This window comes from Lepus europaeus, chromosome 15 (assembly GCF_033115175.1).
Source record: "Lepus europaeus isolate LE1 chromosome 15, mLepTim1.pri, whole genome shotgun sequence".
Lineage (NCBI taxonomy): Eukaryota > Metazoa > Chordata > Mammalia > Lagomorpha > Leporidae > Lepus > Lepus europaeus.
In genome coordinates this window covers 45,653,033-45,669,406 of record NC_084841.1, presented here as the reverse complement: position 1 = coordinate 45,669,406, position 16,374 = coordinate 45,653,033, and the positions used below count along the sequence as shown (strand labels likewise).

General features: G+C 39.1%; 1 pseudogene; it reads right to left on the bottom strand.

Annotated features, from left to right (window-relative positions):
- Positions 1-14,533: 14,533 nt before the first annotated feature.
- Positions 14,534-15,939, bottom strand: LOC133774284 (adenylosuccinate synthetase isozyme 2-like; annotated as a pseudogene).
- Between the last annotated feature and the right edge of the window lie 435 nt (positions 15,940-16,374).

Here is a 16,374-nt window from a genome sequence, read left to right as displayed (position 1 = left end):
TGGCTGGGATCCTGATTTTCCACTTCAGTTCCCACCACACCTTATTTATTTATTAGGTCACAGAGGATTCTTGAAACACATTCAAGTACTTTAGAGTTATTGTGACTTCACTTTCTCTGCTCAAGAGGTGGATGTATTTTGAGATGCTGAGCAAACAAATTCATTACAGAAGTAGGAACAGTTTATTTTGTTTCAATTGGATTACAGACTGGCCACACATTTTCTTCATATGTTTTTCTTAATTTCCATGGGCACTGTGATCAGTAACCTTGACAAATCTCTCTCTTTCTTTGATACATGCTTTACTTGTCCTTCAATTGTGCCTTTTATTCCCTCAATGATTTCTGTCAGAATTCTTGACTCAATGTAATCTGATGAATTGAATTTTTAATTCACTTTTTGAAACTAAAATATTTGTATCTCTTTTCTTAAAGTGGTAAAATTTATCTCAAAATGTTTGTAAATAATAGGCGTTAAGCCTTTTTTAATCCTATTGATGACTGTTCAGTTTCCTTGAGGCTAACACAAAGTCTTGCATGGGAATGTAACATTCTGCATTTTTATTATAATCACATATAACAAATTAGATAACTCTTAAATACCTTGCTTTTCTTAAACATACCACTTTACTCACCTTTTTGTTTCCATAAAAATATTCTAGAACACTTGCAGTATTTATTTCAAAGAGGTACTCCTTAAAAAGTAATAGCTCTGCATTGTTTAAGTTTTTAAATGCCAAAATAGCTGATTTTTTGGATGCTAGTTTCATCTGCACTTCATTCTCCTCTGATTAGCTCTATAGACTAAGACTTCATTGCGAAACCAGAAACTGATGATGTCATTTCTGTGAATTTCATTATGCAGCATTTACAGTGGGAAGGAAAGTACTTTCCCCACTCTTGTTCTTGTTTGTACAAAACACCATATTATTTCACATTCTTGCCTACAATAAATGTCTTCGATGCCTGTTACTCCATGAGGTGTCTTTAGGACTACCCTGAACTGATTTTCTAGCTGAGTAGATAGCTAAGTCAGATATATGATGTTTCAAAGTTAAAATAAGGAGGTAGTTTCTCTCTTAAAGGGATATTCCTATTTTAAAAGCTTGGATATTGAACTAGGCATTTGGTGCAGCAGCTAAGATGCTGTTTGTGTTGCCCATATCCCGTATTGGATTGCCTGGGTTCAAGACCAGCTATATTCTCATTTCTAGTATTCCTGCTAATACATGCCCGGGAAGGTAGTAGGTGATGGCTCAAGTAGTTGGATTGCTACCACCTATGTGGAAGACCTGCACTGGGTCCTAGGCTCCTGACTTTGGTCTGGCCAAGTCCTGTTACAATATTTTGGGGAGTGAACCACAATGGGAGTTTCTCTCTCTCATACTATTTCTCTCTCCTTTTCAAATTAAAAAAAAGCTTAAATTATGATAATAATATTAAGGACTTATTTCTGGCTGCTATATAGGCAATCAAAAGAAATTCAATGAAAGATTATTTGGTTGGATTACAATGTATGCCTTCTTGATTATGTGCTCTGTTTCCATCAACTTAAAGTTCTTAATTCTTGGTTTCTCTGAAAGAGTCTCTTAGAAGCAACTGATATTTGGACTGAGTAATTATAGTTATGATAAATATAATTTACCAAATTCCTACAATGTCATAGATGACCTGAACTGCACAACTGTGTCTTAATGTAACTTAGAAGAAAATCCCCTATTGGTGAGTAGAGAGATTGATGAGCAATAGAAATTTTATGAAGATGTTAAAAAGGTGGCTCACCTTCTGGGAAGATCTAGTCACATACCCAAGCCCAGGCTGGAGATGAGTGTAGGTTGGAATTGATTCCTCACTGGCTCCCTCAGCAAGGTACCTAAATCTCCATATGTAGTGTGAAGAGCTTCATGTGAATTAACCTGCTAATTGGGAGAATGGGACCTCTATAACTTGAGGACTATTATTGGAAGTGCAGTTAGTTACCTATGGTTGAAAGAATGAAGAGGAAGAGGAAAAGAGACTACTCAGCTTTCTGGAGAGTGTCCCAGTTGAGCTGAGAGCTTACCCTGCAGAAAAAGAAGAAAACTGTCTTCTATCCATTCCCAACCTTGATATAGGTAGGAGAAATTTAGCTGAGGTCCAGATTTTACAAGTATGGGAGAGAAGGAGCAGGGGTTGTGATGAAATGGGAAGGCAAGCCTAATGAAAGAGGAGTAACAGCAGTTAATATGAGCCTCAGAAAGAGGATGGTGAAACGTCTGTAGATTATTCAGTATTACCATCTTTCTCTGTAGTTAAATTGATATACCTAGACATGATAAGATGAAGATCCAAGGAACATGCAATGATATTTTCAAGTCATCTATGGACTCCAAAGGTCCTCAGGATTATTTAGTGTCATTTTATATGACAGTGAGCAATTGGAAAGTATGTTGGACTCAAGTTGCAGAGAAATATGAATTCCAGGAAGGGAATTTACATATTTTGAACATCTTTTATTTACAGACAAGTTAATATACATGAGATCATTCCATCCTTACTTTAATCACCATCAATTTTTGAAAGATTTATTTTTTCTTTATTTGATAGTTAAAGTGACAGAGAGCAGGATGAGTGCGAGAGAGAGAAACAGAGACACAGAAAGAGATCATTCATTTGGTGATTCACTCTTCAGATGGCCTCAATAGCCAGGTCTGTGCCAGGCCAAAGAAAGGAGCCTGGAACTCCATCCATGTCTCCCATGTGGGTGACAGGGGCCTAAGAACTTGAGCCACTTTCAGTTGCCTTCCCTGGTGCATTAGCAGCAAGCTGATCAGAAGTGAAGCACCCAGGACTAGAACTGGTACTCTCATATGGTATGACAGCATCACAGGCAGTAACTTAATCCACTGTACCATGATGCCAGCCTCACAATTTTAATTTTATACTTATTATCATGATTCTCATTTTACCTATAAGGAAAATGAATTCTAAGGAAGTTAAGTAACACACTCATTTAGAGTCAGATAGGGGATTTGCAGACAAGTTTTAACTTATTTAAAAACCAAATACTTGGGGGCCAATGTTGTGGCTCACTTGGCTAATCCTCCACCCGCAGCGTCAGAATCCCATGTGGGCGCTGGGTTCTAGTCCCGGTTGCTCCTCTTCCAGTCCAGCTCTCTGCTGTGGCCTGGGAGGGCAGTGGAGGATGGCCCAAGTGCTTGGGTGCCTGCACCTGCATGGGAGACCAGGAAGAAGCACCTGGCTCCTGGCTTTGAATCGGCGCAGCGCTGGCCATAGTGCCATTTGGGGAGTGAACCAATGGAAGGAAGACCTTTCTCTCTGTCTCTCTCTCTCTCTCACTGTCTATAACTCTACCTGTCAAATAAAAAAACAAAAACAAAAACAAAAAAAACCAAATACTTTTATTATCCCATGCCATTAGAATTTAACAAGGATGATCTTGAAAAATTAATGCCTAAGTAAGATTAATGTAAATATAGTGAACTGGCACTGGATACCAGTGGTATCCACCATTTTCAGGAATAATTTTAGAGCAAAGCCTAGATCAAAGTTAAAGAAAGAAATAGATATGAGAATCCTTCCTAGGAAGAGACCATGGGGATGGTGCCAGACTTAATAACAGTAAAGGAAAGGGAAGAACCAGCTGGGGCAGAGAAATGAGCACTCAGTAGGGATTTAAGAAACTGAGGGTCAGGCCTGGCTCTACTGCTTGTAATTTGAACTTGCAAAAAGCAGGATCTCTTGAAACTGCATCCTTGTTTGTAAAGTAAAGGGATTGGATTAGGTGTCTTTTAGGACTTTATGCAACTCTAAATTCCTGTGCATCTCTGAGTCAAAGATGACTCAGAGATTGTAAGCCTTGAAGGTTGGAAGAACATCCTCCCATTGACGGAAATACACTAATAATTAAGGGGATGGTTAGTTTTTTGATGAATATAAAATAGCCTTACACTTGGCTTCCATACAGATGCTCCCACTCCCCTCACCTGATTCTTTGCCATGAAGATCCTTTCAACTGCTTCCTCCATTTACCATCCCTCTGTCTTCCAGCCACAGCCCAACATTCCAATCTCCAGTTTCCTCTGCTTTTTGCCAATACCAGTGAGTAATCACTCTCCGTTTGCAAAGTGTCTGGTTACACTATAATCTGTGGTTACCAGTCTACCTATCTTTCTCCTAAAGAGGAGATAAAGGCAAGACCCCCTCCTCAAAATCATTTTATATAAATTATTCACTGCAGAAATTCTTCTCTTTTGACATAAAAACTGTGCACATTGGAACCATCTTACAATAAGATCTGAGGTGTAGAATCTCTCAAAATATTTGTAATCCCTTTTAACAAAAACACAACATACAGAAACATAAATTGGCAAAAAAGATTAATTAAGGAGCTATTTTCTTCTTGGAGAAAGTTTTTCAATATATATTCTATTACTGAAATTCTTTGAAACATTTCAAACATAACTCAGATGTTAAAAATACTATTACCAGGGACTGGTGCCATGGTTCACTCAATTAATCCTCCGCCTGTGGCGCCAGCATCCCATATGGACACCGGGTTCTAGTCCCGGTTGCTCCTCTTCCAGTTCAGCTCTCTGCTGTGGCCCGGGAGTGCAGTGGAGGATGGCTCAAGTGCTTGGGCCCCTGAACCCTCATGGGAGACCAGGATAAGCACCTGGCTCCTGGCTTCGGATTGGTGCAACGTCGGCTGTAGTGGCCATTTGGGGAGTGAACCAACAGAACGAAGACCTTTCTCTCTGTCTCTTCCTCTCTCACAGTCTATAACTCCACCTGTCAAATAAAAAAAAAAAAAACTATTACCATGAATGTTTCTAGGTATTTACATTGGTGTAACATAGGCCAACCATTTTGATCACATTAGTAACCAACCTAAAAAATGTTTGGAGAAAGTAGGCTGAACCTAATGTTCCAAGATTTTTGCTTACTCAAAGAGGCAACAACAACAACAACAACAAAGGCAACAGGAAATATGGTAACAAACTCTTTCCAAAACTTCTACTTCACAGGAGTTTTGAAAAAAAAATAGAGTGTTTGTTATCGATGTGAATTCTTAGACATCTTTAGATAAAGAAGGTTTTGCAAATGATTCCATTTACATTGTGGGCAAAAAGATCTAAAGTTTCTCTGTGTTCTTGCAAAGCAGGACTGCAAGGCAGTGTTGCATCTTTGAGTGAGACTGAGTAAGCCATTGACTTTCATAGCTCTTCAGGCATTCCAAGAAAGACCTCTGTCAGTCACACCTGTCTGTCAGAACATACATTGTAGCATTAGACACTTTCTTTGATGTTAGTGAATTTAAATCCAAAGAATAATGGTCAAATGAATATACATGACCAGAGTAACAAAACTCAGATCCAGTGTCAATTCCTGCCTGCCTCCCACACTTAGTGCCTTCAGAACTTTTGGCCATTCACACAATTCCTTGTGTCCCTCTTAGCTTCAATAAATTTGCCTCTGATGGAATCTTTCTACAGCGAAGCTCAGCAGAATTATTTAATTTTCAAATGAAAGTTCTACTATCACTCAGTTGTCAGGAAGTCATAGAATTGGATGAATGTGTTAAAAAAGAAAAACTTTTGTAGGTAGCTAATCCCATGAAAGCAAAAGAACATAGCCAAAGTCACATTATTAGTAGTAGAATAGAGACTAGTCAGAAAACTCCAATCCAACAAATTCCTGATGCACTAAGCCTGGCAGCTAGGGAAGGGCAAAGAAGCTCTGCATAGTTGTCAGTCCACTGGCAATGCTTGAGAAGTCTTAAATAAGCCATAATAAAATGAGAGTGCCATTGTAATCCATAAGCTGTACATTGGAAATTTATATTCATTAAATAAAAGTTAAAAAATAAATTAAAAAAAATAAAATAAAATGAGAGTGCATCAAAAAAGCAGAGGGATGGTGAAGACTCAAATGTCTGAAATTCAGCCATAAAGTCCAAATACTTGAGCTCAGCATAGGAGAGGGGCTAGTAGATGCGAGCTTCCATGCAGATATCCCACAAGGATAATCTTCTTGGGCTCCGCAGGTTGGGGGTGTTCTCTGAGTGGGTTTGGGTAATGTGCATACTAGTCAAATTAACTTCTTTGCTTGCAGATTAAAGCAGATACCAAATCCTTTTAGTGGAAGCAGAAATAGCAAGATCCAATGACAGCAGTATTGTAAAACTCTTTTCTCTGACATAGCCACGCCCACAATTGCCATTCTCAACTCAGTCATTGAGTTGCTTTATTGTTGCCTCATGCACAATGCTTTTCTTGGCAGCAGAGAAAGTAGAGAAAGGAGAAGGGAGTGGAAATAGAGGAAGAAGGGAAAAAGACTGAATGGCTGGTTCTTTCCCTGCTGCAGGCGTTATCTGTTTGCTCACTGAAGCAGCCTGCACAGGCAGGCAAAGATGAAGCTCCCTGACAAGCTAGAGTGCCAAAGCTTGCCAAAGTCATTCTGTGAAGATGCTAACCAATTTCCCCTTCCTTGCTAAAGAGCCCCAGAAACTTTTATTTCTAAGAACTTTCAAGAGCTGCTCTCTCAGATTTTGTATTTTCTACTGTGGATTGGGGAAGCAATTTCTATAGCAATTTCCTCCCTTTAAGTTGATTACAAGTTTTCTTTCAGAATTACAGTAGTCACACTGGAAATGCCCATTTCTCTTCTTTCCCTGTTCACCAAATACTAACTACTACATTCTATGGTACACTTGGCTTAATAGCTTCACCTGACTTCTTTGAGAATCATGCTGTTAGAACTGTTGAACTTCTGTTCATAAAACCATACGGAATTCACATTTTAAAAAGGCTATTATCTGAAGAAGATAATCATCTTTCCAGTAAAACACTGTGTCAAGCTACAAAGTGATGATTACCCTTGGGCAGGGCTTTGGTTTTTCTACTTGGCAGATAGTTTGTTTTCTCAGTCAAAATGACAGCTCATAAGACTGGTTTTCACCAACAAACTTGAATTTCTTCAAGTAATTAAAATTTAAACCAAAAGGGAGTAAACTATGGCATTTCATAGATCACACTGAATTTGCAGTTCTTGTGTAAACACAGGTAGCCACATGTTTGCAATCTGACAATAATTGCACACATTTCTATGTGAGCTGTGATGTCTTGGAAACATCACTGTATGAAGGTCATAGAAAAGAATATACATATGTATATATATGTTACTACATTTAAGTTTTAGTGTTGAATTAATTGCAAATTAATGGTATATATCAAATCAATGAAAACTTTGAAGAAATGACATGTGTAGGAAACATTTTGATGCAAGTAAAAGCACAAATCTATAGGAGGTTTCTTTGTGTGTGGTGGGGAGTGAACTATTTATCATTCTTTTGCACTTAAAAGGCTTCAGTTGGTGAATGTATTTTTTTTTTTTTGGTGAATGTATTTTTTAACAACATCTATTGTTAAGTGTCTTGTACTTTATACAATAGAGTTGAATCTATCATATGCACCCTTCTCACTGGAGATTTGAGCTCTTTGATATTTGAATTGTTTCCTAATAGTTAATGTCCTGGCATGTCTCACTACATGGGTATAGTTTCACATTGAGAATCTACTCGGTATGCATAAAACTTTATGATTTTAAATGTGTAAATTTCATGTAGCTAGGTAAATTAGACTGTATCAATCTCATTCTCTACAGTCACAAAAATTACAATGAACTTCCTTTGCTCTTTGTACCAGCCCTTAAGAATCCAGATGTCTGCCTGGGGCCTTGACCGAGCTGCCATTCTTCTAGGTTAGTGGGTCAGATAAACTCAAGACAACCGAATGCAGAAGAATAATGAAAGGATGCCCCATTTGGGGACAATCTGTCAAAGGCTTCTTCCTAGACACTGTTCCTAGAACAGTGGGAATGTTTTTGTAGCTCTGATAGAATGTATTATTCCTTCTACAAATAGTCAGTGCTCATGAAATTAGTCAACATTTGAGGAGACCCAAAAGAAACCTCCAACACTAAGTATTTTCTTTATGTGTAGGCAAAGGAAAATTTAGTATGGTAACATTTTATTTCTTTTTTTTTGAGATTTATTTATTTATTTGAAAGTCAGAGTTACAGAGAAGGAAAGGCAGAGAAAGAGAGAGAAATCCTCCATATTCGGGTTTAATCCCCAAAGTGGCTGCAATGGTCAGGACTGGACCAGGCTGAAGCCAGGAACCAGGAGCGTCATCTTAGTCTCCCATGTGGGTGCAGGGGCCCAAGGACTTAGGCCATCTTCCACTGCTTTTCCAGGCACACTAACGGAGCTGGATCATAAGCAGAGCAGCTGGGACTCAAACCATTGCCCATATGGGATGCTGGTGCTGCAGGTGCCACAGCACCAACCCCTATGATGACAGTTTCTAGCAGGCGTTTACATTGGTTGTTTAATGACCCATGTTCCAAATGAAGACTTTGGAGACAGGGATCTTATGTCAATTTGGGACCCCTTTGTGGAGAGTTGCATATAACAATAATAAAAAAAAAACCCCATTGACTCCATGGCCTGGAGACCTGGAATGTTCCAGGTGTGTGGTGTCTACAGTTGTGCAATTTTGTGGTCTTGAATCTATGAGAGTCCTTTATCCTGAACAAACAGGTCTTAAAAGTAGTCTGATGGAATTAGCTAAATTGTCCTGAGTATAAACATAAAAAGCTACTAGATTATTGCCAAAGAATCCATGAAACAGTGTTGTTTATATCATGTTTTCTTTTGGATGGAATATAGGTTTTAGGAATAGTCAGCAAGGTTTGCATGTATTTGAAGTAGACAGCTCATGCCACAGAAACTTGAATTTTCTCTAAATCTTGAACATAGGGACTAGCAAAGCAACAGGGTTTGAAAATAAAAGCAAGACGTGCCTTACTGAGGACTGTTGATATATCTGGCTTAGTGGTCTAACAAGAGTCAGAATGTTTACCTCCAATGTTTTCTACTCCTACCTTTTCATCAAAGGCAACCTTAGGTCACTTCTGTCACTCCAGCCAGCACAAAGGTAAGGGGCCAAGAGGCACTTTAATTACTCACCACATATAAGTAGTTTATTTTCTATGACAACTGTATACATATAAAATAAAACAGCTTGAGAAAACATCGACAAAAATGCATTCCATTGCCAACACTCATCAAAAGGCAAAACTTTCCCTTTTCTTTCTTCAGTTTCTAAGTCCTTTTTCCTGTAATTTCCACATGTGTACTATTGCTCTCATTCTTCCCTACCTCCTCACCTGTACTCTGAATTCCTGTAAATGACTCCCCTATTAGCCACGCAATTATGGAGATGCTGTTGTTTTTCAAACTCATTATGACTATGAATCCGGGACTACTGACTGCAAGCAGAGTGAGTGTGGGGGGAGAACTTTGTAAAGATATTTTATAGACTGGTGCAACCCATGGGTTAAATATCATGTCATATTAATGCAAGGAAAAATGATGAGAAACTAGGGGGGATGGAATCAAATCAAATCACAATCTGGTCTTTGTCTTCTTCTTCCTCTATCTGCTCAACTAATTTATCTGTTAACAAAGGTCTAAAACCTGAGAGCACACTGACACTCAGTATTTGGTGATGCGATTAAAAAATTTAGTAAATTTCATATCAATTTATCTTCGAGGTAAAGTGAAAAATAAATATCTCTCATCTGTTTGTTCATTTCCTAAGTGCTCATAACAGCTGGGGCTGGGCCAGGCCAAAGCAAAGAGAGCAGAACTCATTGTGGATCTCTCACATGAATGGAAGGGGCCCAAGTATGTGATCCATTATCTGCTGCCTCCCAGGGTGTACATCATCAGGAAGCTGGAATTGGGACTTGAATCCAGGCACTCCAATGTGGGATGTATGTGTCTGAACTAGATCTTAACAGCCGCACCAAAGACTGCCCCTCCAGATTTTTAATTTGCAGGAAAGGAAACATGATAAATTAGGAACTTTGTCTGCCAAGACCCTCCTGGGAAGTTTGACCATAAAGCCTCTTTATCCCCGTTCTTGAGCTCAATATTCATGAATCAGAATCTGGAGGAGGTGATGTTATAGGGCAGGTATCCTGGATCTGGAAAAAAAACAAAACCAAACAATTATTCTTCACCTTTATACCTTCCAAGGCAGGACTTGGGCCCAGGTAAACTGGAAATTCGCAACTGCTACCTTTGAGTTCTTCTCAGGCACATCTTGAACAGGAATGGGGCTTGCTGAGCTGTGTTTGCTGAGCTGAAGGCTTGCTGAGCAGCCTTCAGTCTGAGAGCCTGCTCAAGAAGGCCAGTGAGAGGAGACGGGGCCTGACCCTCTAAAGCCAGATAAGAACAAGAGGCCTGTGGAGCTCCAGAACCACAGCACAAGCAGGGACTGGTCCCCTCTTTCAGTGAGAAACACACTGGGGTGCTCCCTTTTACGGAGACTCCTACTCACCCATTAGCACCTCTGTAATACCTGCTGTCAGGCCTCCAGCTCACCCACTAAGAATGCTTCCTGCTGTATGTGTCTGTGAGAGAATGACAGCTGAGGTCAAATGTAGGATAGATATGGCTCAGCCAGATCCAAAGCCTGGAGTGCCAACCTTGGATCTACAAACGGGGCCTACCACTTGTGGCTGTTTCTGAAAGTTAATTTACTTTGGGGGATAATATTAATATGCTTTGTGAATGTACCTGGCACAGAGAACACATTCAACATGTATCAGTTTTGAACTAAGGGGTCACCGGATAGAAACCAAATCCAGCCTATAGCTGCAGCTGGGAAGCTGCCTCTGGGCTTTGCTATAAGATCCTGTGATTCTTGTCAGTTCAGCAAGTGGCCTGGCCACCAAGCAAGGACCACGGGCACACAGAAGGCTTAGGGTGGTAGGAGGCCTCCCCCGAACACATGGTGAATTCACTGGTTTTAAGCTTCTGAATCAGGATTTCTCTTTACTAACCTGGGATCAATAGAGTTGTATAAGAGACAGAATATTCTGCTATACTTCTTCTCAGTTTCCATTCCTCATTAAGGAAAATGTGAGAATTCTGATATGTACTTCTCAGGCACAGTACAATAGCGGTCTTCTAAGGAAATTGTGGTAGGGCATTAGCCAAACAAATTTACAAATTCACAAAACTTGCAGTTGAAACACTGGCACAACCCAAATGGAAAAAGTAGGGGTCATGACCTGGATTATTATTTGTTTTTCCACAATCTGATCTAAGTACATATCAGAGAATCCATGCTTCTCTTCAGAACAAATAGTTCTGTTGGTATGATCAATTCCTGGCAGATATTACAGTGTACAATCCTAACACTCTGGAAATAGTTCATTTTAATCTAATTGTTGGCTCAGGTAGATTTTCCCTGAGGTTGCACAAAGTGTGTTGGTCATTTGGTTGAAAACTGTGCAGATGACCTGAGATCTGAACAGCCTTTCAGCTGTTTAAGCTTTGCTTTTTATGACACTTCTTGCTTCATTAGCAATAAATTGACCATTATTTGTAAAATTAAAACTCAAAGACCCCTTTGATCTTTCAGTGAAAATACCAGATAACAGACATTCTTCTGTCTCTTCTCAAGTTTGTATAAAATACAAGTATAGTTACAATTGAATCAATTAACTCAGTAAATATTAAGCACCAACTGTTGCCTTGAGGCCCCAAAACAGAGCCACAAACAAGACCAAAGTGGGTTCTGGCTTCTTGGCCCTTAAGGTCTTGTTAGGAAATCAAACACTGAATAACTAATTACCAGTGTAATAAAAGTCATTAGCTAAGGTGAAAGGTAGGCTGCTTTGAGAATGCCTGGTGGGGATTTGATGGTCAGAGTACAGAAAAGACTTGTCCCAGGAAATCTGAGATCTGAAAGGTAATCCATAAAGAAGAACCAACAGACATTTTTTTTCCCCATTTATCCACCTAAGGATTTTATCCACTTTAAGCATGAAGATTACAATCACACTTTCTTTTATAAAACTATTACCTTTCTCTGATATTGAAAATGGATTAGGGATAATGCTAAAGTAATTATAGGAAGAACAATTAGAAAGATATTACTATAACCTAAGATGGAGGATTGTGTCTGTGAAAATCGGAGTATATTTTCCATACGTATATGGAAATAAAATAGGTACGACTTGGTGCTTAATTGGATGTAAGAAATGAACAATGCCAGGTGGGGTCCTGGGAAGGGAATCAGGGAATGTGCCCAGCAGGCTGTGCATCACAAAGTGAAATGGCAGGTTCATGGTTATTTAGGTAATTTGATTAATGTGCTAGATAGTAAAGTAGCTTAAAAAAGATTCAGCAAAAATTTCCCCATGGTTTAGGGCAAGAATTACCTGACCTTGATGTTTGCTTTGATATGATTAGGTAGGTGCTGATTCTGAACTATACTTAACACTGCACACATGGTTTCAATTAGTGAATAGAATTAAACATAAAGCTTTTCAAACATCTAGTTCTAAAGTTTCAAAGCAGATACAAAACAAATGATTTATACTTTGAAGGATTAAAGTAAATATAAACTATTTTCATGTTTTCAAGATTTCTCTTTTTCTAATAATTCTGAACAAACTAAGCATTTTATGTCTCTTTTTCCTTTATTTCTTTTAATTTCAATATTTAGCTAATTTAAGAGGCAGTAGATTATAGTGCGAAGTACCAGGCTTGGAACTCATGGTGTCAATCTGGGTAGGTTAACTTTCTCTGAAACTCACCTTCCTTTAACAAACAAAAAAGTGTATCTGTGGGGCTGGTGCCCAGTGGCACAGTAAGTTAATCCTCTGCCTGCAGTGCCTGCATCCCATATGGGCGATGGATCTGGTCTTGGCTGCCCCTCTTCCAATCCAGCTCTCTGCTGTGGCCTGGGAAAGCAGTGGAAGGTGGCCCAAGCCCTCGTGGGAGACTGGGAAAAATCTCCTGGCTCCTGGCTTTGGATCGGTGCAGCTCTGGCCATTGTGGCCACCTGGGGAGTGAACCAACGGAAGGAAGACCTTTCTCTCTGTCTCTCCCTCTCACTGTCTGTAACTCTACCTCTCAAATAAATAAAATCTTTAAAAAAAAGTGTATCTATTTTCCTTCCTCTCCACTCCTAATTCTCTTTGTCTTCACTTTTAACATTGTCTATAGGTGAAATAGAGTGCCAATTTAATGTTCCTGTTCTTCAGAATGAATGATGCTTGCTGCTGAACTCTGGTTAGGTTGCTTGTTAACAACAGGGAATCTCTCAAAGGGCTAGGGGACATCTGGCTCATGGGCTGTATGAGGCCCACACAATCACTTGATCTGTCCCTCCCAAGGTGACAACTGTTGAGATTCTAAATGTAATAAATCTATAGCAGGCTAAATTTTAAGTTAAGAATTTTGCATGGCCCACGACTAATGTAATAAATATCCAATGGCCTCTGGTAGCAGAAAGGTTCCCCATCCCTGGAAGGATAACACTGAAAGTGGTAGCACCTGCTGCCCAGTGGACCATTTAAGATGCCTCAAGACTTTTTTTACTAGAAATATTTCATTCTTTTTAATCAGCTATTGATGGTATAATAAAATAAAGTAGCATCTAATTTAAACATGTAAAAAATTCATTGGAAAGCAATCTAACAATACAATATGTGAAGCCTAATTGTAAAAATAACACTTCTTTTTTTTTTTCAAGAAAAAGTGAAATGAACACATGATCAAAATTATGGCCAATAGTTTAGATTCATGTGGACAGATACAGATGATTTAGAAGGCATATTGACAGGCTCAAAATGTTGAAAAATCAATCTATCAGATTTAGAAATAATGGTATGATAAAAAAAGAAAGATATACACTTCAGAGTTAATGTCTGAAATTAAAGAAAAATATGTACCAATTATCATAACAGATCCTTTAATAACTAATTGTATTTAACATTAACATTGTTGTTTGTGGGAACATCTTTTCTCTTTGGACAATCAACTAGATGTTCAATGTATTATATAACTTAAGCCAAAAATAAGTTCTGGGTCTGTACAAATTAAAGTACCCATGGATATAACTCCCTCTTCTCCCACCAAAGCTCAATTTTGCAATGGTCTCAGCAGAAAATGAACAGTAGACAGTTTAAACAGATTTGTGGGTTTGCAAAAATTTATAGAAACCCTACCTTTCATCATTTTTCTAACAGCAAAGAATACAATGACAAAATTGAATGATCAGAATGTAAAAATATTTGTGCAAAACTGCATTAATTGTCCTTACCACCTAATAGGGATCAAATTTAAGAACACACAATGACAATAATGAAGAAAAACCATACTGAAAACCATACCACTTTTTTTTATTCCAAATAGCATGTATTATACTATCACTAAACAGTTAAAAAAAAATGGCACCTTGAGCAGCTGGAGCAACAGATGAATGGCAGTTATGCCAGCTAAGGAAAGCTGACATTGGAATATGCCAAAATGTATATCCCCAATAGCTATGCATCTTAAAATATTGGAAGCCATGGTAGGGCTTACAACTCACTTCAATGCAGCCAGTAGAGAAATATCAGTCTTTTCCTTCCCTCTCACAGAGTGTTTCTTGCATTACTGGCAATCCTTAAAAAAGCTGAATCATAGATTCTCTGGATTTAACCTATACTAATCCATTTACCTGAAATTTGAAGCTCATCTCCAATAAATCAGACATAGTTTTATACATTACTGGGTAGTTCTTTAAATGCCCTTGCATTTGATATGTCTGTGTTCCATCCTGAGAGAGACTTATGTTGAACTTCAACCTTATTTATGACTTCTTGGTTTGCTGGGAAGTGAGGTATGATTGCACCATCTAACTTGTAAGTAACTCCAACTTTGATTTCCGTAAACACATCCAAAATATCCAGTTTGGTAAGTGCCAGTGCAGTAAATCCATTAATCATATGTGAATATTTGAATAAAACAAGGGCCAACCAGCCACATCTTGCTTTCCTTCTGGTGTTACAGCAAACCCTCTTCCTCGTGTTTGCAATAATTCTCCAATTTCATTTTCTTGCTCTGTAGGAAGCACACCAATACCAAATGTAGTTGTATAAGCTTTCACAACTCTACACACCTTCCCAAAATTCTGGGAGGCCATACCCAAACCTGTACAAACACCTCCTACCATATGGTTTGAAGAGATTAAAAAGGGCAAGTCTCCAAATCAGTATCTCAGAGTGAAGCATTTGCACCTTCAACCAAGATTTTCTTTGGTGGTCTATGTAGGGTCTCATAAAAGGAAATAAATTCCATCTCTCATCGTTGGTTTAATCCTTTCCATATAACCCTTTAATTTTGGTAGCTCACCTTCAATGACCATTTCCAAAGAGGGCTGTCTAGATCTGTTCCCGTTAGTTGGAACTTTGAACCTCTCAGAGAGGCCAGCAAAGTCAGAAACAAGATTGCACATCCTCAACCCACTCTCAGCAGCTTTCAAAGAATAAGCTGGGCTAATGACCTTTTACATGGCTCCCCCAATTTTTTTCCCGCTTGTTCTTGTCTCTGAGGTTCCTGGACACCAAGTGACTGCTTGATGGAAATCAACTACCATAGGAGCTCTGCCAGGTACGCTAAGCCCTCTTCCAAGAGCCTTTCAGACCTTTTCCTTTTTTAAACATTTTTCTCTGCCTCTTCAAACAATCCTGGTCGATGAATTACTACACCTTTCCCAAAGAACGCAGTAACGTCTGGGTTAATTACGCCACCGGGTAAAAGATGAAAAGCGTATTCCACATCACCCATAACTGTGTATGGCCGGCAGGAGGATGTCACCGCTCCGCGCCAGCAGATCCGTCGCCTTCCCTTTGCCTTCGTCGCCCCACTGCGCCTCGAGCACCCTGTTGCCCTGCTTTCTCCCAGCCGCGCCCTGGGCCCCGCCACCGCGTGCACAGGGACGCCAGAAAAGAGTGACAGGGGAGAGTTCTCTCTGATGTTCTGACAGCACGTGTTCGAACTGGATGAAAAGTAAGTTTTCATTAAAAGCATACGTATAATTTAGGTGTCCAACATTCCTGCTTTCATTTCTTTGTATGCTACCCCAAGTTGGCTACATTGACATCACTCCCATTTCAGCTAGTTATATAAAGAATAACTGAAACTTTCAAAATACTTGAACTTTTTATGCCTTGCCAATTAATGGTAAATGACAACTAAGCACGTCTTTTATAGTAATTACACATTATGCTTTAACAGTTCATGCTTCTGGTTTGAAGCTTCGTGCTGAAATTTATTCCTGCTCTGGGAAAAGCTATCTTCCAGAAGGCAAATTCAAAGAAGTCAATCATTTTTTTCCCCCACCATTGAAAGAATTACTGATACCATCCTCCCCTCACCCTCCTTATGGTCTTCATGTAACTGACTCATCTGAATGACTCCAAGTCTCAGTGCCAAGAATGAAGCCTGACAGGGCAGGATGAGGAA